The 25,695-nt window shown below is 44.3% G+C and overlaps 1 protein-coding gene across 1 annotated transcript in view; it reads right to left on the bottom strand.

Moving 5' to 3' along the window:
- LOC117368540 (whirlin-like) overlaps positions 1 to 25,695 on the bottom strand; it is a 412,097-nt gene that overhangs the window by 100,695 nt on the left and 285,707 nt on the right. The gene's annotated exons all lie outside the window — the stretch shown is intronic.

Genomic DNA, 25,695 nt, shown 5'->3' with positions numbered 1-25,695 from the left:
AACATGATCGTAAAGGCAACGCGAACGACTTGCATTGCCTTTGCGATCTACTGGTCGATTGCGATCAACCATTTGGGCACCCCTGCTCTAGTGGCTCCAGGCAGTCTAATTTTAGTTGTCATGCCTATCTACTAGAGACACACAGACAGAACCTTTGCACTCAGATAACAAGTTTGTGGGGCAATCCAGCTCAGTCCACGTAACACTACTTCCAAGGGCTGGGCTCAAGGGCAGCCACAATAGATGAGGTTCCTGGGTCGGGGAAGCAGGGAGAAATCGGCATGGTGGCTTTGTGGGGGGGGGGGAGCAGGGAGAGAAAAAGAATCGGGGAAGTGGAGAAATCGGTGCGATGGCTTGGGGGGGACAAGGGGAGAGAGAAAGAAAGACAGGTAGTAGGGGGAGAGAGAAAGAATGACAGAATTAAAGAGGGGGCAGGGGGAGAGAGAAAGAAAGAGAGACAGAAAGAAGGGTGGGAAGCAGAAAGAAAGAAATATTGGATTTACAATCAGAAGAAGGAAGTGCAACCAGAGACTCATGAAATCACCAGACAAAAAAGTAGGAAAAATGATTTTATTTTCAATTTAGTGATAAAAATATGTCCGTTTTGAGAATTTATATCTGCTGCCTATATTTTGCACTATGGCCCCCTTTTACTAAACCGCAATAGTGTGTTTTTTAGCGCAGGGAGCCTATGAGTGTCGGGAGCAGTGCAGGGCATTCAGCACAGCTCCCTGCGCTAAAAACCGCTATCGCGGTTTAGTAAAAGGGGAAGGGGTATATTTGTCTATTTTTGTATAGTTGTTACTGAGGTGACATTGCATATTTTAAAGTCATCTGCCTTGACCAATGAACATCCCCAAATACAAATGATAATTAACATTTTCTCTGCATACAGTGTGCTTTGTATATTTTAAAATTTTATTGTTGGTAGTCATTTTGACTTTCTCATTTTAAAAGTAGCTCACAAGCCAAAAAAGTGTGGGCACTCCTACACTAGAGGGTTGCAGTCTGCTCCTAGGCAAAGGAGTCAGCTAACGATCTGTCACACAGGTCATACAATCAACCAATCCTGTTCGGAACAACATTTGACCCCTGAAAGGAAGTCTGTTGAGGGTAGACTTGGAGGTGGAAACTTGAACCCATTGCCTGATAAATTTTGATATGGTATATCAAAGAAATAATAAACTTGGAAACTTGGATTGCTCATGACTCTAATGATGTCATAGAGCAGTGTTTCTCAACCTTTTCAAGCCAAGCATCCCCTAAGCCTAAGAAATACCAACCAGTACCCCTGCCCAAACTCTGCCCCAAACCTACCCAAATTCTGCCCCAACTCCACCCCTGACTCCACACCCGCCCAAACTCCACCCCTGACTCCCCCCAAAATAATAATACTAATTGTAATGCAAATTCTTCCATCCATTTTCATATTCACACACTATAATCTTATTAATACATAATGGTAACCACTAGCTAAAACTCCCCCACAAAGCATACTGTATGCAAGGAAAATGTTAATTATCATTTATATTGGGATTTTTTCAAGATGTCAAGGCAGATGACTTTAAAATATGCAATGTCACCTCAGTAACAACTATAAAAAAATAGGCAAATATAGTTCAAAATATAGACAGCAGATATAAATTCTCAAAACTGACACAGTTTGATCACTAAATTGAAAATAAAATCATTTTTCCTACATTTGTTGTCTGATGATTTCATGAGTCTGATTGCACTTCCTTTTGACTATGCATCCAATATATATATATATATATATATATCTTTCTCCTGCATGCTTCCTCTAAAACAGATCTCATTCCATTCCCCAACCAACATCTCTCTCTGTCCCTCCATGAATCCAAATTTTCTTCCTCTCTCATCCCCCAAATCAATTTTCACCACTGCCCATTTCTCCTTCTATCACCCCTCTCCAACACCATGCCACATCTCTCCCTCCATCACTATGCCCAACATTCTTCCTCCTTGCATCCCCTTCAATCTATCCCTCTGTCCCTCTCTACCACCATATCCAACATTTCTCCCTCTCATCCTTCTATTCTCCATGCATCTCTACCTCACTCCTCTCTGTGCCCAATTTTCCTCTTACATTCTCCATGTGCACCATCTCTTTCCCTCTCACTCACACACTCAGGCCCAACAATTCACCCTTTCTATTCCCTCCCTCCTTCCTATGTCCCAAGTTAGTGCCCCCTTCTTCCCTCTCTCCTTCCTATGTCCTGAGTTTGTGCCCCCTCCTCCTCACTGCCTTCCAGCCTTTGTCCCAACCCCTTTCTTCCTCCCCTGAAGCTGACCTGTCCCCAAGCTGACCTGCCGCTGATTCTTCCTCCCCCCCTCGCCACCCCGCCTACTCCATTTAATTATCCCCACTGCTGCCGCAACTCCGGGAAGGGAGGGGCCAGGCACGTGCAGTGATTGTACACCGCCAGCCCACAAGCCTCCCCCCCGATGTCAATTCTGATGTCAGAGAGAAGGTCCGGGCCAGCCAAGCAGCGATTGGCTGGCCAGAACCTTCTCTCCAATGTCAGAATTGATGTTGGTGGGAAGGCTTGTGAGCCGGCGAAGTACAATCACTGCACGCACATGGCCCCTCCCTTCCTGGAGTTGCGGCAGCAGTGGGGGATAATTAAATGGCAGTGGCCAGTGACTTCACCTGGAGTATTGTGTTCAATTCTGGTCTCCTTATCTCATGAAAGATATAGCAGCACTAGAAAAAGTTCAAAGAAGAGCGACCAAAATGATAAAGAAGATGGAATTCCTCTCGTATGAGGAAAGTCTAAAAAGGTTAGGGCTCTTCAGCTTGGAAAAGAGACAATTGTGTGTGTGGGGGGGGGGGAGATATGATTGAAGTCTACAAAATTCTGAGTGGAGAAGAACAGGTACAAGTGAATCGATTTTTCACTCCATCAAAAATTACAAAGCCTAGGGGACCAATAGGAGGAAATAGTTTTTCACGCAGAGAATAGTTAAGCTCTGGAATGCGTTGCCAGAGGTTGTGGTAAGAGCAGATAGCGTAGCTGGTTTTAAGAAAGGTTTGGACAATTTCCTGGAGGCAACATAGTAGGCAAAAGCTTATTACCTGATAATATGACACACGACCTACTGTTGCTGGAACAATGGTCAACTACTTGGCAGCTAGGCTTCAATGCTAAAAAATGCAAGATAATGCACCTGGGTAAGAGAAACCCGTGTAGAACTTATGTACTAAATGGTGAGACCTTGGTTAGGACCACGGCGGAACGCGACCTAGGGGTGATCATTAGTGAGGACATGAGGGTTGCCAATCAAGTGGAGAAGGCTTCCTCCAGGGCAAGACAAATGATGGGGTGTATCTGCAGAGGTTTCGTCAGCAGGAGACCTGAAGTTATGATGCCGTTGTACAGAGCCATGGTGAGGCCTCACTTGGAGTACTGTGTTCAGTTTTGGAGACCACACTACCGAAAGGACGTGCTGAGGATCGAGTCGGTTCAGCGAACGGCCACCAGAATGGTCTTGGGGCTCAATGATCTCACATATGAAGAAAGATTAAAAAAATTGCGGCTGTACTCACTTGAGGAAAGAAGAGAACGGGGAGATATGATTGAAACATATAAGTACATCACGGGACGCATCGAGTCAGAAGATGATATCTTCTGGCTCATGGGACCCTCGACCACCAGAGGGCATCCGCTGAAAATCAAAGGAGGGAAGTTTCATGGCGACTCCAGGAAGTACTTCTTCACCGAAAGAGTAGTGGATCATTGGAACAGACTCCCACTCCAGATGATAAAGGCCAGCAGTGTGATGGATTTTAAGAAAAAATGGGATACTCACGTGGGATCTTTAAGGGAGTAAATTCAGGGGAGGGGATACTTGGAATGGGCAGACTTGGTGGGCTATAGCCCTTTTCTGCTGCTTTTTTTCTATGTTTCTATAGTCTGTTATTGGGAAAGACATAGGGGAAGCCATTGCTTTCCTTGGATTGGTAGAATGGAATGCTGCTATTTTTTGGATTTTTGCCAGGTACTAGTAACCTGGATTGGTCACCGTGAGTACGGGCTACTGGGCTTGATGGACCATTGGTCTGACCCAGTAAGGCCATTCTTATGTTCTTATGATGGGAATTTTTAAAAATAAAGTAAAATTCTGGAATCTCTTGTGGCACATCCAGAATCTCTTTGGGGCACACCACTGTGCCATGGCGCACAGTTTGAGTCTACTTTAGAGGCTAAAAAATAATCTGCTTCCAAAAAGGTTAGATTTCCTTGTTCTAAAGTGTGTACGTGCTATCATCCATAACTCTTTCCTACAAATACTCTTTAATGACTTCTTAACCTATATATATATATATATATATATATATATATATATATATACAGTGGTACCTTGGTTTACGAGTATAATTCGTTCCAGAAGCATGCTTGTAAACCGAAATACTCGTATATCAAAGCGAGTTTCCCCATAGGAAATAATGGAAACTCGCTTTGATACGTTCCCACCCCCCGAGGCCAGCGGCGCTGCTCTATCCCCCCTGCACGAGAACCGGCATTGCTCCCCCCGAAGCCCCCCCCCTGCGATTAGGCACCCTCCTCCCCGCGATCAGGCACCCTCCCGCCGCAATCCGTCACCCCCCCACCGCGACCTGAAGTCCCCCAGACCCACCCGAACCCGCTTCTTACTTTCAACTCGGCCTCGGCACCGGCATGTCCTGTGCATTGGTGCCGGTGCCCGAAGATCGGCCTCCTCTTCTGTGCATGCTCATGGCCTGCGAGTTCACGTTTCCTCCAAGATTCTCGGGGGTAGGGTGCCGTATCTTTTTTGGGGGGGCCTTTTGGGGTTCTCGTGGGTGGGGGGGATAGAGTAGCGCCGCTGGCCTTGGGGGGGTGGGAACGTATCAAAGTGAGTTTCCATTATTTCCTATGGGGAAACTCGCTTTGATATACGAGTATTTTGGTTTACGAGCATGCTTTTCGAACGAATTATGCTATATATATAGCAGGGATGTAAGGGTAATGGAATTTTATATACCATCTTTCTGTGGTACAATCAAAGTGGTTTACAATTATTATATCCAGGCACTTTCTCTGTCCCTAGTGGGCTCACAAACTAGATATGGTACCTAGGGAAATAGAGGGTTATAGAGTCACAAAGAGCTGCAGTATAAATTGAGCCCAGTTCACTGGGTTCTCAGCTCGCTGTACTAACAACTAAGACCAATATTTTTCCAGATAAAAGCAATATTTAGTCACTATCTTCTCGTAAATGTATTTGTTTGGGTGGACTTTATAAATAGCAGTCCTATTTTTAATAGTTTAAGTTATCTCTTTTTAATTTAGGCGTGCATAGTCACAGTTCTACCTAAACAGATTGGATCGCTGAATATCAGGCCTAAAGATTAGCAGATAAATGATCTTTTGTGGTCCCTGTGGCTTTGAATATTGACCATGACAGTTTCTGACAGTCATTGTATCCTCATGTGTTGTTTTGAGAGATGATAGGAGGCACGGTTTGCTGAGTAATATTTATATAGCTTCTCACCTGTCACTCTCTACATAATCAGAAATGAATGATGTATTCATAAGAATTTCACTGTTGGTCAGAAAAGTTTCCTGAAGACCGCAGAGCGGCCTGGTAGACTGCTGTGACAAAAGTGGTATTGTAAGTGCTTGCTATGAACCATAGAAATGCACATGCCTGTCCTGGCTCTGTTGATTAGATAGAGGCAAGCATGTAAACTGGTCCAGGGGACCAGAAAAATGAACAAGTTAAAAAAGCATTCAGGAAACAAAAACGCAATCTCTTTTTAATTAGATTTGTTCAAAAATTTCCACTACAAAAGAGAACCCCATGACCTTAACTATCTATATACTGGGTATTACTCTGGCAGGCTTTTCACTGATATACACTGACAGAGCAGGAGGCTAATAGGCCAGTCTTTGACGCTGAAACTTTAGAGAGCTTTATCTTTGATTCCTCACTGGGGAATGTGTAGACATTTCTGCACCCATCATGAATATTATTCTAAAATAACAAATCAGCCTTGGAGTTATGGAAATCCAATGTTTTTGTCAAAGCACGAATGTAATAAGCTGTTATCAGCAGAGCCCAAGTTATTGACTGATTTCCATTTAAAAGGAGATTTAGAGTGAGAGTGTGCATTCAAAGAACAGTTCAAGGGAAAGACAACAGGACAGAGCAAAGCTTTAAACCCTGCTGATGGGAAAATTAGCATCTGCACATTTTTAGATGATAAATGTGAGACTGAGAAGGCACCACTGGGAGGAAGCTCACATTACAGTGAATGAGACAATAGAGGAAAGTGGGGAGGAAGCTGAATCTACCTTGCTAGTTAACTGCTGTGCTGAACACTTTTCTGCATCATGCAGCCAGTAACGCTTGTTAATTGCGCGCTTCTTCTTTCAATAGCTTTCTGAATCAACCCCAGAAAATGAGAGCTCATGGGGTCCCGTCCTAGGCAAACTTTTCTGAATGGGCCTCCCCCTCCCCCCCTTCCCCTCCAATGCAGCAGCTCAGCTTACCATGCTCCCTGGGGATAAAAGCAGCATAAAGCTGCAGGGCCACCATCAGTCTGCACCACTGGCACTTCTGGTCCTGCCCCTCAGAAACAGGTAGTAATGTCAGAAGGGGTGGGACTAGCAGTTAGGGTTACCAGATGTCCGGGAAAACCTGGACATGTCCTCTTTTTAGAGCACTGTTTCTCAACTCAGTCCTGTCAGGTTTTCAGGCTATCCATAATGAATTTGCATAAACTTGATTTTCATGCGCTACCTCCATTATATGCAAATTTCTTTCATGCATATTCATTGTGGATATCCTAAAAACCTGACTGGCAAGGGGGCACTCCAGGACTGAGTTGAGAAACACTGTTTTAGAAGACTGTCTGGGTGCCTGGATGGATTTCCAAAACCCAGCAGTATGTCTGGGTTTTTGAAAGCCTTGAGCTTGGGGGCGCTTTTGCAGGGTCTCAGAGCATGCACAGATGCAATGTCATCGCGTTGCTTCTGCGCATGCTCGAAGGCCCTCCAGACACGGTCCCGAGCTTGAGGAAAAAGAGACAAAGTTTGTGTACAGGTGGGGCTGGGGTAGAATGAGGTGTGACTGGGAGCATAATGGGGCAGAGCCACATGTCCTCTTTTTTTAAAGAGGAAATCTAGTAATCCTACTAGTAGTCATCAGCAGCATGGACTAATGGCGGCTCTGTGCTTTTATGCTGCTCTTTATCCCTCAAAAGCAGATGCATGGGAGAAGGGGAAGGGAGTGGGCTTTGTGCATTTTTACTTATGGGGCCCCTATTTATTTATAACAACTTGATATGCCTAGGGTTCCCAGACATCCGGGAAAACCCGGACATGTCCTCTAGAGCAGTGGTCTCCAACCCTGTCCTGGAGGACCACCAGGCAAGTCTGTTTTTTGGGATAGCCCTAATGAATATGCATGAGAAAGATTTGCATATAATGGAGGTGACAGCCATGCAAATCTGCCTCATGCATATTCATTAGGGCTATCCCAAAAACCCGACTGGCCTGGTGGTCCTCCAGGATAGGGTTGGGGACCACTGCTCTAGAGAATCACATGGTGACTGTTACCTGTGGCTACCTACAGGTAGCCACGGGTAACCCGCAAGAATGGGGCAAAAAAAAAAAAGATTGGTAGTCGCGGGTATGGGGACAAGGCCATTCACTACCCCATGGAGAGGTGAATGGTCTTGTCACCACTGTAAAGTATCTGCCACGCATTGCCTCCCTTCCCACCCTTCCTGGTCAGCAGCCTTCCTCGTAATCATGCGGTCCAGCAGCCCCCTTCCTCCTCCTCCCGATTGCCTTGGTCCGGGCATCTTTTCTTCTCGTTGGGGCATCTCCCTCTCTTTCACTCATCTTCACTTACGCTTTTCAGAGTTTCCTCTCTCTGAGAGAGAGGGGAGGTGAGAGAGGAACATACACTGAAGGGAGGAGAGAGAGGGGAGGAGACGCTGCATGGAAGTGGGGAGTAGAGAGAGAGAGGGGAGCAGTCATTAGAAAGAAGTGGGGAGGAAAGAGGGGTGAACAGACGCTGAAGGGAAGTGGGGAGAAGAGAGACAGAGAGGGGAGCACATACTGGATGGAAGGAGGGGATAAAGAAAAAAGGGCACATGCTGGGTTGGGGGAAGAGGATAGTGTTAGTTATACTGGAAGAGGTGAGGGAAAGAGGTGGCAAGCTGTAGATAGACACAATGAAAGGGAAATTGAGGACTGGAAGGTAAAAAAGTAGACAAGAGGTAGAAAACAAATTGAGAAGGAAGAACAGAAAAAAAAAGGAAGGGAAAGGGAGAGGAGAGATAGATACCAGAGCATTGGGAGAGGGAGAGAAGACAGATACCAGATCTGAAGGGAAGAAAGAAGGAGAGAGATGCAGGGAGAGGCAGACAGTTTCTGGTTGAAGCATAGAAAAAGAGCTGATGCCATATGGAAGAGGCAGAGTAGATAGAAGGAAGAGAATGACGAGAAGATGAGGAAAGTAGTAACCAGACAACAAAGGTAGAAAAACATTTCTATTTCTTTTTTTTTTTTGCGTTAGAATAAAGTAGTATTGCAGCTGTGTTGATAAATATTTATAAACAAAGCCCTGTCAGCTAAAGATCTCTTCCTCTAGTCGGCAGCCAGAACTCTGATTTATAAAATGACAATTGTAGAATATTGTTTCTTTTTATACTTTAATAAAATAAGTTCAGTAGAAAACTATTTGAGGCTTGTATGGATGGGATCAGATGATTTGTGGAGATGGGGTGGGGCCAGAGACTGAGCTCACGGGGGCAGGGACCAAGCTCACAGGGATGAGGTGGGGACAGGGACCGAGCTCATAGTGATGGGGCTGGGATAAGAACATAAGAAGCGCCATCTCCGGATCAGACCTTCGGTCCATCAAGTCCGGCGATCCGCACACGTGGAGGCCCAGCCAGGTGTACACCTGATGTAATTTTAGCCACCCATATCCCTCTATGCCTCTTGCAAGGATATGTGCATCTAGTTTGCATTTAAATCCTAGAACGGTGGATTCCGCAATAACCTCCTCCGGGAGAGCATTCCAGGTGTCCACCACTCGTTGCATGTAGCAGAACTTCCTGATATTTGTCCTGAACTTGTCCCCCCTTAGCTTCAGTTCATGTCCTCTTGTCCGCGTCACATTGGACGTTTACATTGGACATTGTAAATAATTTTCTTTCCTGTTCTATTTTGTTGATTTCTTTCAGTATTTTGAAAGTCTCAATCATATCCCCTTGCAGTCTCCTCTTCTCAAGGGTGAACAATCCCAGTCTCTTGTCATTCCTTGTATTCCAAGTTCTCCATACCCTTTATTAGCTTCGTTGCTCATCTTTGCACCCTCTCCAGCATTTTTATATCCTTCTTTAGGTATGGAGACCAATGCTGGATGCAGTATTCCAAGTGTGGCCTGACCATCGCTCTATAAAGCGGCATTATTACTTTCTTCGATCTACTCGTGATTCCCTTCTTTATCATGCCTAGCATTCTATTTGCGTTCTTCGCTGCCGCCACGCATTGCACTGACGGCTTCAGAGTCCTATCAATTAATACACCCAAGTCCTTTTCCTGTTCGGTTTTTCCCAGAGTTGTACCTGACATACTATATTTGTGTTCCTTATTCTTTCTGCCTTAATGCACCACTTTGCATTTTTCCACATTAAACTTCATCTGCCATTTATCTGCCCATTTCTCCAATCGTCTCAAATCACTCTGGAGTTCCTCACTGTCCTTCTGCGATTTGATTGCCCGGCATAGCTTGGTGTCATCTGCAAACTTGATGATCTCACTGGATGTTCCATCCTCTAGCTCATTGATGAAAATATGGCCCAAGTACCGAGCCCTGGGGCACACCGCTAGTCACATTCTCCCAGTCTGAGAACTTCCCATTTATGCCCACTCTCTGCCTTCTGTTCTCCAACCATTTGCCTATCCATCTTAGTATATCTCCTTCTATTCCATGGCCTTGCAGTTTCCTGAGAAGTCTTACATGCGGAACCTTGTCGAACGCTTTCTGAAAATCCAAGTATATAATATCCACTGGTTCTCCATCATCAATTTGTCTGTTCACTGTCTCAAAAAATTGAAGTAGGGGGGACCGAGTTTGCGGAGATGAGGACAAATTTTTCCCCATGTCATTCTCTAATGTCCTCTTTGTAGAGGACGGTCTGGGTGCCCAGATGGACTTTCCAAAACTTGGTAGTTTGTCTGGGTTTTGGAAAGCCTCGACTTCCTGGCTACGTCTGGAGGGCCTCTGAGCATGCATGGATGATGCCACATGCATACGCGCATGCTCGGAGGTCCTCCAGATGCAGATCGGAGATTGGAAAAGAAAGACGAGGCTTTGTGGGAGGGGGTTGGAGGTGGAATGGGGTGGGGCGGAGCTGGGGCAGGGCTATGTGTATGGGTTTCTCCATGGAAAAGTCTGGTAACCCTAGATATACCACCATTAACACAAGCAGGTCTAATATAGCAATTTACACAATGAAAGGCTTGAGAGCTTTGGGAAGAAAACTAGAGAAGACAACAGATTCAGTAAACATAACATCAGCTGAGCACTTGCTCAAAAGCCAGATGTTTGTTGCATTTTTTGACACAAGTGCCCTGATTCTATAGAAGGTGCCTACTGATCTCAGCACCTAACTTAATGTTTTAAAATTGGTTAAATTGGCGCTGATAATTGAAAGTACCATTAAAAACCAATTAAAAAATAATTACAAAACTAATTAGCTGGTAGGCATCTACACAGAGGTGCCTACCGGCACCTACACAGAAAGTGGGTGTGGTTAGGGGGCAGAGTTTGGCATGGACTTAGTTAGGCACTGGTAGGTGTATACCTTAGACCCTGATATATTAGGCCAAGAAAACCCTGTCTTATTATACCAGCCCCTAACATTAAGATATCTACCAGCACTTAAGTTGATTCAGGTACTGCTAGGCACACTTTTACAAACAGCACCTAACTTTGATTGTCATGCAGTAGATGCCACTTTTCTAGGTGCCTATCGAGTTAGATGTTGTTTATAGAATCTGGGCCAAGAATGTTTTGGAACAGGAAGGGAGTTCCAAAGTGAGGGTTCTAGGAAAGTAAATTTGCAGTCTCTAGAGATCCCTAGATAAGTGCATAAAAGCAGGGGCAGCGAAATTCTGTCTTGTTTGTGGGGGCCAAGGCGCTCTGTCCTAGCCCCGGTGAAATCGTGCGGCAGCTTCAATTTTAAATGATCGGGCAGCCGCCGCGCAGCATCAAGAAGAAGGCCTGCCCCTGGAAGTCTTCATTCTACTTCCGGAGGCAGGCCTGCTCCTTGAAGCTGCATGGCGGTGGCTGCCCGATCATTTTAAGTTAAACCCTGGGAGTCGGGAGGGCAGGCAGGCAGTTTTTGGGGAGGCCATGGACCCTGTGGCCTCCCCTGTTCCGATGCCTATGCATGAAGGAGAGACAGTTAGTAAAAAAAAAAAAAAAAGCTTTGGAAGAACAAAGAGTTTACAAGGGGACATAAGGAGTAAGGACAATCAGAGCTGGAGAAGGGTTAAGCAAACTACATGATAAATCAACAAAAAGAGTTTAACTTTAGTGTGGACTGTAATGGAAAGCCAGTGTTCCTTGGTAAGAAAAGGTGTGATGTAATTGAAGCATTTGTCACCCTGTAGGAGTTTGTCCGCAGATGAAGCACAGTTACTTATCTGTGACAGGTATTATCTAGTGCCAACAGGCAGATATCCATGGAACCCGGCATGGACCATCTAAAGCAGAGGTCCCCAAAGTCCCTCCTTGAGGGCCGAATCCAGTTGGGTTTTCAGGATTTCCCCAATGAATATTCATTGAAAGCAGTGCATGCACATAGATCTCATGCATATTCATTGGGGAAATCCTGAAAACCCGACTGGATTCAGCCCTCAAGGAGGGACTTTGGGGACCCCCTGGTCTAAAGTGAGCTGTCACCTTATGAACTTAAAAGACTGCTCATACTGTGCCTTAGCAGTTGCCTCACTGCCAGCTAGCAGGCCCATCAGTTCAGTAACAAAGCTAAGAAGCCAAGAAGGAGAGAAGGGTAGGTTGTGAGAATATCTGTCTGCTGTCTGTCATGAATTCATAAGGGCTTTGGCAGAATATAAGTCAGAATGTAATGTAATGGATAACACCTCTTACAGGTAACTGTGCTTTATCCCAGGACAAGCAGGCAGCATATTCTCACATGTCGGGTCTCTCTAGCTAACAAATAGGATTGGAGGGAAATTGTCTTCTAATCCGAGACTAATTTTTGGAGAGCTTTGTGGCTGAACTAACTATTCTGTCTGGAAAGATTTTCCAAACAGTAGTGGATCATGAATGTATGAACTGAGGACCAGGTGGCTGCTTTACAGGTGTCCTCAAAAGGAGTGCAGTGTAGATGGGCTTCTGAAGTTGCCCTTGTTCATACCTTATGAGCGGTAACACGACCCTCTAGCATCAGACCAGTCTGCGCATAGCAGAACGAGATACATTTCCCAGTCCATGTGGAGATAGTTCTCTTGGCCACAGGGATTCCCAACTTGTTTGGGTGAAATAACAGGAACAGGTGAGCAGAAGTTCTGTGAGGTTTGGTTCTATCCAAGTAGTAAGCTAGAGCAGTGGTTCCCAACACTATCCTGGAGGACCCCCAGGCTAATCAGGTTTTTAGGCTAGCCCTAATGAATATGCATGAGAGAGATTTGCATATAATGGAAGTGACAGGCATGCAAATCTGCTCCATGCATATTCATTAGAACTAACCTGAAAACCCGGTTGGCTTGGGGGTCCTCCAGGACAGGGTTGGGAACCACTGAGCTAGACCATGTTTGCAATCCAATGTGTGAAGTACTTCCTCATCAGGGCGAGTATGTGACTTTGGAAAAAAATACCAGAAGACTGATGAGATGAAACTCCGAAATGACTTTTGGGAGAAATTTTGGATAAATGTGAAGAATCACTTTGTCGTGATAAAAAGTAGTACTCATATAAGCTGGATCTGGTACTAGTACCTGGAGTTCACTGACTTGACATGCTGATGTGAGAGCAATGAGGAAGACCACTTTCCAAGTGAGGTGCTTGAAAGTTGAAGATGAAAGTGGTTCAAATGGAGACTTCATGAGTGTGGAAAGCACCACATTAAGATCCCATGACACTGGAGGAGGTGATTTGGTATTGTAAAGGCCTTTCATAAATCTAGAAACCAGAGGATATACTGCCAAAGGCTTCTTGTTCAGTTATGTGTGAAAAACACTGATAGCACTGAGATGAACTCGCACTGAATTAGATTTTAGTCCAGAATTAGATAGGTATAGGAGATAATCCAGTATAGATGGAAGAGGACAGGACACTGGATCCAGAGATTTGTTACTACACTACAGTGAATTGAAATGGTAGCAGCACCATATGGAAGATTTCCTAGATACTTCAATGATAGCTGATACTGGTGCAGACAGTGAAAGAGTATCTACTGTTTGGGAAAGAGATACCATACCGTAAGAGCTAAAGAATGTGGACTGGGATGAAGTAGAGAGCCCTTGTTCAGTGTCAGCAGTGCTTGAAAGATTTTCAGAGTGATGGGTTCTCATATGCAGGAGGAGAGGGAACCAAGGTTGACGTAGCCACCGAGGTGCTATGAGTATCATGGTGGTTGGTTCTTGGTGAAGCTTTTGTAGTGTTTTCCTGAGTAGAGGAACTGGAGGAAATGCTTAGAGGAACATGCCCTGTCAATTGAGCAGAAAATCATCTGTTTCCAGGTGATTGAGAGTATGGAGCCTGGAGCAGAAAAGAAGGAGCTTGTGATTGTAGCGGGAAGCAAATGCTCTACTTCTGAGATCCTCCAAGTAAAAAAAGATCTATTGCAAGACAGAGGTGTTGAGAGACTACTTATGTGGTTGTATAATTCTGCTCAATTTGCGGCCAGTACATTCTGTTTTCCTGCTAGGTAGACTGCTTTCAGGAAAACGTTGCAAGCAATGGCCCAGTCCCATCCCGTTTGTTCATGTAATACATGGCTACTTGGTTGTCTGTACGAACCAGTACTACTTGATTGAGGAGAATTTCTTGGAATGTGGACAGGGCATTGTGAATTGCTTGTAGCTCCAGGAGATTGATGTGAAGATGTGTCTGCAGGATTCCAAGAGCCTTGGGTGCGCAGGCCATCTAAGTGAGCTCCCCATCCTAACATGGAAGCATCTGTTGTCAAAATCTTTTGATGAGTAGTACTTGAAACAGGAGACCTCTGGAGAGATTGGTTGGAGACATCTATCACAGAAGTGAGTCTCTGAATTGCGAAGTCACTGACAAACATTGGGACAGAAGTCCAGTTGCTTGAGACCAATGGGAGAATAATGCTCACTGAGCATGCCTGAGATGAAGACAGGCAAATGGGACCACATATACTGTGGAGGCTATTTGGTCAAGGAGTCATAACATGTGACATGTCCTCCAGGTGGTGACAAGAAGAGACTTCCTGGCAGAGCTGAAATAGTGTGGTGAGTCTCAGCTGAGGGATAAAGCATATGTCTGGTGTCCAAAAGAGCTCTAATAAACTCCAAAGTGTAAGTGGACTCTAGGTGGAATTTGGGATAATTGACTGTAAATTCCAGGAGTTTGAGTAGTTGAATTGTTGCATTCAAAGCTTGCTGAGCCTGTTTGGATGTAGGGTCTTTGATCAACCAGTTGTTCAAGTAAGGAAAAACATGGAGACTGTATGAGCGAAGTATGGTCTATGTCTGTATATGGCAGTTTGGGGGAAGGATGGGCTGGGGAGGGCTTCAATGGCTGGGAGGGTGTAGATGGGCTGGAGTGAGTTTTGACAGAGATTTCGGCAGTTGGAACTCATGCACAGTACCTGGTAGAGCTTTGGATTCTTGCCCAGAAATAGCTAAGAAGAAAAAAATTAAATTGAATCAGGAAGGGCAGACTGGATGGACCATTCGGGTCTTTATCTGCCATCATCTACTATGTTACTCTGGGTGCTGATGCCAGGCCAAATGAGAGCATAAGAACATAAAAATTGCCATATTGGGGCAGACCGAAGGTCCATCAAGCCCAGTATCTTGTTTCCAACAGTGGCCAACCCAGGTTCCAAATACCTAGCTAGATCCCAAGTCGTACAACAGATGTTATGCTGCTTATCCTAGGAATAAGCAGTGAATTTCCCCAAGCCATCTGTGATTGAGCTGAGCGGTCATTACCCATCACTTCATCTATTCCCAGGCACTTCTGGTCTTCCTTCTTCTATCACCAGGCACTGTTAAAACAAGATCAACACTCACACTCTATTAAAACACATGACCAGGTCCTTTCAGACACTTCCTGGTCACTACTGGGTCCTCCATGGCCCTTTATGGCCCTCCATACAATTTTATGACTTCCAACATTGAAGTTTAGTTCCCTGTTTCTTCTAAAGGTCTCCAGTTCTTCAGGCAGCTTCCAGTACAATTACCGGTCTCTCCGTCAGTTGCCACTGGCCCTGCCAGTCACTCCATTGGTCATCGCCAGTCACCTTTGGACAATGCTTTCTGGGTCTACAGGCTACTTCCTATTGCTGACAGCTCCTGATACAATTACCAGTCTCGCCGCCAGTCGCCACTGGCACTGCTGGTCCCTCTGCTGGTCACTTGCTAGTCTCCATCAACCTAGGACCTCAAACTCTTCTAGCTGCTCATGGGGCCACTGCTAGTCCTCCGACACCTGGCCTTCTTGGTCCTGGAGTCCCTCCGCCAGTCTTCAAGCTTGAGCCTCCCCTTGGACTCCAAGCTCTACTGGGCCCTCCAGCTATTCCTCCTTCCAGACCCACTTCCTGTTGCTCAGTTGTCTTTTCCTGGACACACACCCAGAGGACTCTCCCAGTTCCTCAGTTGTCTTTTCTTGGACACATGCACTGAGGATTCTCCCTGAGGACTCCTTCCAGTTGCTCAGTCTCTCTCTGTGAAGACTCTCCTGGTCACTCACACATTTTCCACCAGACCCTCTGCTAATCATCAAGCTTGAGCCCCCCTAGACTCCAAGCTCTACTAGATAGAGTGGTCTATCAGGCTTACTGTGGATTAGGCCAAAGCCATCATTCCTCCCCTTGAGGATCACCTGGCTCCTAAAAGAGCTCCTTCTTAGCTCTTTTGTGCTGGAGATCTTCTTTTCAGCACCTTATTTCACTCAAGGTGAGTGGACAGCTCTCAGATGCCTTTGCAGGATCTTATGCAAATTAGCTCCTTCTTTCTACTGCTAAGTCTTCCCTCTGCTAGCCAGTGACAGAAACTTCACCCTGTCACAAATTCTCAATAATGAACTATGGACTTCTCTTTTAGGAAATTATCCAAACTTTTTTTTTTTAACTCTGCTAAGCTAACTGATTTCACCACATTCTCAAGCAATGAATTCCAGAGTTTAATTACATGTTGTGTGAAGAATTATTTCTGGTCTGTTTTTTCAACCCCCTCCAATTCCCTTCTTGAGCACTAAGTTAAGACTCCCCTTTGTCCTGTTTGATTCCACCTCATCTAATTCCCTATATGAACACTTGTTCTGACTCCCCTTTTGTCTTGTGTGTCTGTTATAATTAGATTGTAAGCTCTTCTGAGTATGGACCGTCTCTAACATGTACAATGTGCAGTGCTGCATGCACCTGGTAGCCTATAGAAATAATAAACTGTTGTTGTTATTATTAGCTTCATCACATACCCCCTAGTCCTAGTATTTTTGGAAAGAGTAAATACCGTAAGTGATTCGCATCTACCCTTTCCACTCCACTCAGTATTTTATAGACCTCTATCATATCACCCCTGAGCCTTCTCTTCTCTAAGCTGAAGAGCCCTGGCTGCTTTTGCCATTCCTCATAGGAAAGTCGTCCCATCCCTTTTATCATTTTCATCACCCTTCCCTGTTCCTTTTCTAATTCTGCTACGTCTTTTTTGAGATACAGCAATCAGAATTGCACACAGTATTCGAGGTGCGGCTGTACCATAGAGCGATTCAAGGGCATTATAATATTTTCATCTTTTGTTTTTCATTCATTTCCTGATAATTCCTAACATTCTATTTACTTTCTTAGCTGCCACTGCACATTAGAAACATAGAAACATAGAAAAAAGCAGCAGAAAAGGGCTATAGCCCACCAAGTCTGCCCATTCCAAGTATCCCCTCCCCTGAATTTACTCCCTTAAAGATCCCAAGTGAGTATCCCATTTTCTCTTAAAATCCGTCACGCTGCTGGCCTTTATCACCTGGAGTGGGAGTCTGTTCCAATGATCCACTACTCTTTCGGTGAAGAAGTACTTCACACCGGCCCGGAGTAGCAGGGAGCGAGGCGAAGTCAGGAGGCAGCAGGAGAGAAAAGCCAACTAGCAGGAGAGAAGCAAAAACAACAAACCAACGAGTGCAGGTGGAGAAGGCAGACGAGAGGGGCAGCGGCGAGAGGTTGCTCCGCCCACCCCTCTGACGTCAGCGATCAGATCCGGAGCTCCGCCTTAAAGGAGGAGGGGCCAACGGCAGAACACCACACCGGCCTGGAGTAGCAGGGAGCGAGGCGAAGTCGGGAGGCAGCAGGAGAGAAAAGCCAACTAGCAGGAGAGAAGCAAAAACAACAAACCAACGAGTACAGGTGGAGAAGGCAGACGAGAGGGGCAGCGGCGAGAGGTTGCTCCGCCCACCCCTCTGACGTCGGCGATCAGATCCGGAGCTCCGCCTTAAAGGAGGAGGGGCCAATGGCAGAACACCACACCGGCCCGGAGTAGCAGGGAGCGAGGCGAAGTCAGGAGGCAGCAGGAGAGAAAAGCCAACTAGCAGGAGAGAAGCAAAAACAACAAACCAACGAGTGCAGGTGGAGAAGGCAGACGAGAGGGGCAGCGGCGAGAGGTTGCTCCGCCCACCCCTCTGACGTCGGCGATCAGATCCGGAGCTCCGCCTTAAAGGAGGAGGGGCCAATGGCAGAACACCACACCGGCCCGGAGTAGCAGGGAGCGAGGCGAAGTCAGGGGATCAAGTAACAGTGCCTAAAACGACATAAATTAGTTAGTTTTAAAGTCTTTATACATTCTTAAGTCATTTATATGGCAAAATCAAACTGGCAACTTACGTTTTTACTTTTGTATGTGCTCCTCACATTTATGCTGCTTAAAGCAAATGGCGGCGACCCGTGGGAACGCCAAGATTTTTAAACTCATTTGCTCAGCCTATCGGAACGCACGTAATGTGCGTGGACCACGCAAAAAGCGTGATGGACAAATAACTTGTCGTGGATCAGGTGATACTGAAGGGAATCACAAAAAAAATTTTTTTTGTGATTCCCTTCAGTATCACCTGATCCACGACAAGTTATTTGTCCATCACGCTTTTTGCGTGGTCCACGCACATTACGTGCGTTCCGATAGGCTGAGCAAATGAGTTTAAAAATCTTGGCGTTCCCACGGGTCGCCGCCATTTGCTTTAAGCAGCATAAATGTGAGGAGCACATACAAAAGTAAAAACGTAAGTTGCCAGTTTGATTTTGCCATATAAATGACTTAAGAATGTATAAAGACTTTAAAACTAACTAATTTATGTCGTTTTAGGCACTGTTACTTGATCCCCTGACGAAGCCACAACGGGTGAAACGGTGGCCCCGTTGGGATTCACAGTGCTTCAGAAGAAAAAAAGATAAGTGCTATTTAAGCTTTGCACTATCTCACAAATGTTTTTTGCATTTAAATTGAGCTAAAGATAGCCATTTAAGTCTTGTACTATCTCAATAATGTTTTTTTGCATTCAAATTGAGCCAAAGACAGCCTTTCTTAAAAAATTTTGAAAAAGCTAAAAAAATATATTTAAAACATTTCAAATAGCCAGTGGCCTATGATTGAGACCAGACCGTTGACTTACAATTAATGTACAGATACATTGTACTGGATGACACGGTCACTGAGGCACGGCTAAGTTGGTGCATCACTATAGGAAGTAATTCTGTATCTAGTGTATTTATTTGATACTTCCAGCAGTACTTGTTTGTTGGTTACACCACTCATTGCTATATCATGTCATTAAGCAACTGGAATACTACTTTTGGATTTAATAGTCAGCAAGCTGACTCTATTCTGAATGTCCCCTCTTTATTTGAAATTAATCCTATCGGCGCTGAAAATTTAGATACTGATTGGAACCTTTTTTTCAATCAAAACAAAAAGATTATTAAAACTGAACTGAACACTGGGATTCTGGTAGAATATTGCAGAAATGAAAGAATACCCAGAGGCTTAAGAATGAATAAAGAACCACAAAACTTTAAAGATGATAAGGAATTCTTAAATAAATGGAACATGATTTTAAATAAATGTTCCTTCGATCTTATGCTGTTAATAATAGAAAAAAGTAAACAACAGGTAGACGAATACAAAAAAGATGCAGATAAAACCTTAACAACAATAAAAGCTGCATTATCCCCAGAACTTTTTCAGAATCAATTAACATCAACTAATGACAATCTACAAAAGTTTAAAGAAAATATTAAAAAATTTAAACTCAAAAAGTTCTATAGAGACGAAAAAGATTATCGTAATAATAGAGTGTACCATTGGATGCAAACAAAAGATAACCAGAATGTAGTGGCAAATACCAACAATGAAGATCTTTCCACGTCCTCAGGTAGTTTGAGCTCTTCTGCCAGTTCTTCTTCAAGTAAACCTTTTTTAGTAGCAAGAGGAGGCTTTCAAGCCCGAAAAAACAGAAGAGGTCGCAACAGCAGCCGAAGCAGACCGTGGACCAGATCCCAACAAAAGAATCAATAACGACGATAAATCTATCAAACTATCAACTGAATTCTTGTGACATTGATTTATTAAATCATGGACTATCATTTGTTCCGACGGTGCCAAGCAATGAATTTCAGTTTCATATAGATTTCGAAAGATTTATAAGATTGTTGGAAATCAAGCTTTTCTTTGCCACAAAAAAAGATTTAGCAGACAGAACAATGATTGCTCCAAAATCCACATGGAAACCTTCTGGACCCATGAATGTGAATGTCAAAGTCTTTAAAGACTTAGTCTATAAAGACTGTAATAACATCTTCAATGATACCCGAAAACAAAAATTCAAATCAAATTTAACATATCAAGAGCACTCTGCCCTAAAAGATTTGCAGCATAATAAGAACATCATCATCAAATCAGCTGATAAAGGTGGAGGAATTGTAATACAGGACACTGACATCTATAATACAAAAGCAATTCAACATCTACAGGATCCAATTGCGTATCAGGTTTTGAAACTTGATCCAACCAAAAAATTGCAAAATAGAATACGAAAATTAACCGATACAGCGTTAAAAATAGGTTACATTACCAGTAGAGATTATAGGTTTCTGAATGTGAATCATCCAGTCACTGCCAAGATCTATTTTTTACCAAAGATACATAAAAATGCAGTTGATCCTCCATTCAGACCTATTACTTCAACTAAAGGTTCTGTATTAGAACCATTATCCAGATTTGTTGACCAGTTGATCAAATTTGAAGTTTTCAAATGCAAATCATTTGTCAGAGACTCGAAGCATTTTTTAAATAAATTGCATTCAGTAGATGTGAAAGGAGAATCTTTCCTCATGGTTACACTTGATGTAAAATCCTTATATACATCCATTCCACAATTGGATGCCTTAGAAGTAATAAAGAACACACTAGAAAACCAACCAAAGCCTCAGCCAATACCTACTGACTTCATCTTGTCTTTGGCAACTTTAGCCATGTGCGAAAACTTTTTTACGTTCAATGGCACATTATACAAACAAATACAAGGTGTGGCGATGGGTGCAACATTTGCCCCTTCCGTCGCCAATCTTTTTATGATCAATTTTGAAAACACCTGGATATACTTTTCACCGTTTGAACATCTTATAATCTCATGGTGGCGCTATATCGATGACGTATTCATGTTGTGGAGAGGATCCGAACATCAATTACAAATGTTCGTAACCTGGCTAAACACTTGTAACTCGCATATACAATTCACTTTCTCCTTTTCAAATGTACGTATACATTTTTTGGACATTGAAATTTCAGTTTACCAACAAGATTTCCAAACACGTACTTATGAGAAACCGACTGCAAAAAATACTTTTTTGGAATATGGCAGTTGTCACCCCAAACTCCTAAAGAACAGTTTGCCATTTTCGCAAATGCTTCGTCTTAGAAGGAATTGTTCTCAGGTAAATGAGTTTAAAATCCAAGCTAAATCTCTGAGTAAAAAACTTCAAGCCAGAGGTTATCCATCGCAGGCTATAAAAAATGCATACAGGAGAGCTAAATATAACAACAGAGACTTACTACTAGATGAATCAAATCTGAAATCTAAGCTAGATTCTTCTATCGAACCAGTTTCGACATGTGTTTTAAAACATTCCATTTCAAGTACACAGCTAAAAAAGAACATTAGAAAACACTGGCCTGTTATTCAAGCATTACCTGAATTCGAAAACCATAAATTAAGGTTTGCTTTTGCCAGGGGCAAAAATCTAAAAGAATTTTTTTCCAATCAAGAACAAGATAAAGGCATTTGTCCCCCGTGCATAGGCCACTTTAAATGTGGTCATTGTAGTTTTTGCAATACATCTATACAAACCAAGTCCTTTTTGAATCCTAACAGCTCTATTATATATAACATCAACCATTTCAGTACATGCACAACAGACCACGTAGTTTATATAATAATGTGTCCGTGTAACAAGTTATACGTTGGAATGACCACAAGACAATTTAAAATCCGCTTGTCGGAACACAAATCTAATTTAAAAAGAAGTCAAATAAAAGAACCGATGGTACAACATTGCCTGGATCTCAAGCATTCTTTTGAACAACTAAAAGGGTTTGTCATTGAGGTCATAAATATCAGTAGGAGAGGAGGTGACAGAAATTTGATTTTGAGAAAACGAGAAACATTTTGGATCTTCACTCTACAAACCATGCAACCCAAAGGTTTAAATGATAAAATCGATTGGACAAGCTATTATTGAAGTACGATTTAAGCAATATTACCTTATCATCTGACTATGTCACTATTGTGACCAACATTCTCCTGTTCTGTTTTCTTTAACCGGCCTTTGGGCTGAAGATAAAAAATTTTTTTTGTGATTCCCTTCAGTATCACCTGATCCACGACAAGTTATTTGTCCATCACGCTTTTTGCGTGGTCCACGCACATTACGTGCGTTCCGATAGGCTGAGCAAATGAGTTTAAAAATCTTGGCGTTCCCACGGGTCGCCGCCATTTGCTTTAAGCAGCATAAATGTGAGGAGCACATACAAAAGTAAAAACGTAAGTTGCCAGTTTGATTTTGCCATATAAATGACTTAAGAATGTATAAAGACTTTAAAACTAACTAATTTATGTCGTTTTAGGCACTGTTACTTGATCCCCTGACGAAGCCACAACGGGTGAAACGGTGGCCCCGTTGGGATTCACAGTGCTTCAGAAGAAAAAAAGATAAGTGCTATTTAAGCTTTGCACTATCTCACAAATGTTTTTTGCATTTAAATTGAGCTAAAGATAGCCATTTAAGTCTTGTACTATCTCAATAATGTTTTTTTGCATTCAAATTGAGCCAAAGACAGCCTTTCTTAAAAAATTTTGAAAAAGCTAAAAAAATATATTTAAAACATTTCAAATAGCCAGTGGCCTATGATTGAGACCAGACCGTTGACTTACAATTAATGTACAGATACATTGTACTGGATGACACGGTCACTGAGGCACGGCTAAGTTGGTGCATCACTATAGGAAGTAATTCTGTATCTAGTCTATTCTGATTGGCCCAGGCACCTTAGGCCCCACCAGTAGGCGGAGCTTTGAGACGGATGGGCCAATCCGGCCTCATTCCGTTGTTGGCTGCCTGCCGGACAGGCGGGTTTGGCTCCCGTCTGTCCGGCCAACTACAGAAAGGTACGGGGAAGGGGGGTGGGGGTGTCGTGGGGGTCGGCCATGGGGGTCGCGGGTCGGCTGGGGGGGCGGTCGGAGGTTCTTGGGGGGGGTGGTCGATGGGGGGAGATAGATAGCAAGTACGGCCGGCGAGATCACAAGCCTCCTATGTCACCGCGCGTCATTGTGATGGAACGCAGCGGCGTGCAGTGATGACAGCGCGGTGCGGGCCACATTGCAAGGCCTGGCGGGCCGGATTTGGCCCGCAGGCCTTGTGTTTGACACATGTGCTGTAGGCGATTGTTTCCTGGAACAACTTGTCAAGGAAAATACAAGAGGAAATGCAATTCTGGACTTGATTCTAAATGGACTACGAGGACAGGCGCAAGATGTAGAAGTAGAGGGGATGCTGGGAACCAGTGATCACAATATGATCCACTTCAACATAGATGCAGGGACAAGGCATCGATCCAGAACAACAGCCACGGCACTTAACTTCCGAAAAGGGAACTATGGTGGGGAAGAAGATCAAGAAGAGGATAAGCGCTGTTAAAACGCTAGAGCAGGCATGGTCCCTTTTTAAAGGCACAATCACCGAGGCACAAAATCAATATATACCGCGTATCAATAAGGGATCCAAGAGGAAAAGGAACAAAGAACCGGTGTGGCTCACTGCTGTGGTGAAGGAAGTGATCAGAGAAAAGAAGACTTCATTTAATGAATGGAAAAGGTAAAAAACGGACGAAAACTGGAAAAAGCACAAACAGCACCAATGCAAGTGCCATAAAGCGGTAAAAGGGGCCAAAAAAGACTACGAGGAAAAAATAGCCAAGGAGGCAAAAAACTTCAAGCCATTCTTTCGATATATTAAGGGGAAACGACCCGTAAAGGAAGCCGTGGGACCGTTGGATGATGATGGAATAAACGGAGTGCTAAAGGAGGACAAAGCCATCGCTGATAAACTGAACACATTTTTTGCGTCTGTGTTTACCAAAGAGGATATACACAACGTACCGGAACCCAACAGACTATATGCTGGAGCTGAAGACGAGAAACTGACAAGGATGACGGTCAGTCTAGAAGAAGTATGCAGGCAGATTGATAGGCTTAAGAGCGACAAATCCCCGGGACCGGATGGCATCCATCCTAGGGTCATTAAGGAACTGAAAGGGACAATAGCTGAACTACTTCAACTAATAGCCAACCTGTCGATCAAATCGGGAAAGATTCCGGAAGACTGGAAGGTGGCGAATATTACGCCAATCTTCAAAAAAGGTTCAAGGGGAGATCCGGGAAACTACAGACCGGTGAGTCTGACCTCAGTACCGGGAAAGATGGTAGAGGCGCTGATAAAAGACCGCATCATTGATCACCTAGACGGACACAATCTGATGAGGACCAGTCAGCACGGCTTCCGCAAAGGACGATCTTGCTTGACGAACCTGCTGCACTTCTTCGAGGGAGTCAACAGGCAGATAGACAAGGGTGACCCAGTTGACATTATATATCTGGATTTTCAGAAGGCATTCGACAAGGTTCCGCATGAACGTCTTCTTCGGAAAATTGAGAACCATGGAATAGAGGGTGAACTACTCACGTGGATTAGAAACTGGCTAACAGATAGGAAACAGAGAGTGGGGGTAAATGGACAATACTCTGACTGGAAGAACGTCACCAGTGGGGTGGCGCAGGGCTCGGTGCTTGGACCCGTGCTCTTCAACATATTCATAAATGATCTGGAAATAGGTACGATGCGTGAGGTGATTAAATTTGCGGACGATACGAAGTTATTCAGAGTAGTGAAGACGCAGGGGGACTGTGAAGACCTGCAACACGACATAACCATGCTCGAGAAATGGGCAACAACATGGCAAATGAGGTTCAACGTGGATAAGTGTAAAGTAATGCATGTTGGTATCAAAAATCCCATGCACGAATACAGGATGTCCGGGGCGGTACTTGGGGAGACCACCCAGGAAAGGGATTTGGGAGTACTGATTGACAAGTCGATGAAGCCGTCTGCACAATGTTCGGCGGCGGCGAAAAGGGCAAACAGAATGCTAGGAATGATTAAGAAGGGAATCACGAATAGATCGGAGAAGGTAATCATGCCGCTGTACCGGGCCATGGTACGCCCTCACCTGGAATACTGCGTCCAGCACTGGTCGCCGTACATGAAGAAGGACATGGCACTACTCGAAAGGGTCCAGAGAAGAGCAACTAAAATGGTTAAGGGGTTGGAGGAGCTGCCGTACAATGAGAGATTAGAGAAGCTGGGCCTATTCTCCCTTGAAAAGAGGAGATTGAGAGGGGACATGATCGAAACATTCAAGATAATGAAGGGATTAGATTCAGTAGATAAAGACAGATTGTTCGCCCTCTCCAAGGCAGCGAGGACGAGAGGGCACTCTCTAAAGTTAAAAGGGGATAGATTCCGTACAAACGTAAGGAAGTTCTTCTTCACCCAGAGGGTGGTGGAGAGCTGGAATGCTCTTCCAGAGGCTGTTATAAGGGAAAACACCCTCCAGGGATTCAAGACAAGGTTGGACAAGTTCTTGCTGAACCAGAACGAGCGCAGGTAGGATTGGTCTCGGTTAGGGCACAGGTCTTTGACCTGGGGGCCGCCGCGTGAGCGGACTGCTGGGCGCGATGGACCGCTGGTCTGACCCAGCAGCGGCAATTCTTATGTTCTTATGTTCTTATGGAGGGCTTCAATGTATCCTCAACGATGACACCGAGATCCTTTTCCTGGGCTGTGGCTCCTAATGTGGAACCCTGCATCACTTAGCT

The sequence above is a fragment of the Geotrypetes seraphini genome, chromosome 10, assembly GCF_902459505.1.
Source record: "Geotrypetes seraphini chromosome 10, aGeoSer1.1, whole genome shotgun sequence".
NCBI lineage: Eukaryota > Metazoa > Chordata > Amphibia > Gymnophiona > Dermophiidae > Geotrypetes > Geotrypetes seraphini.
This window is presented reverse-complemented; position numbering and strand designations above follow the sequence as displayed.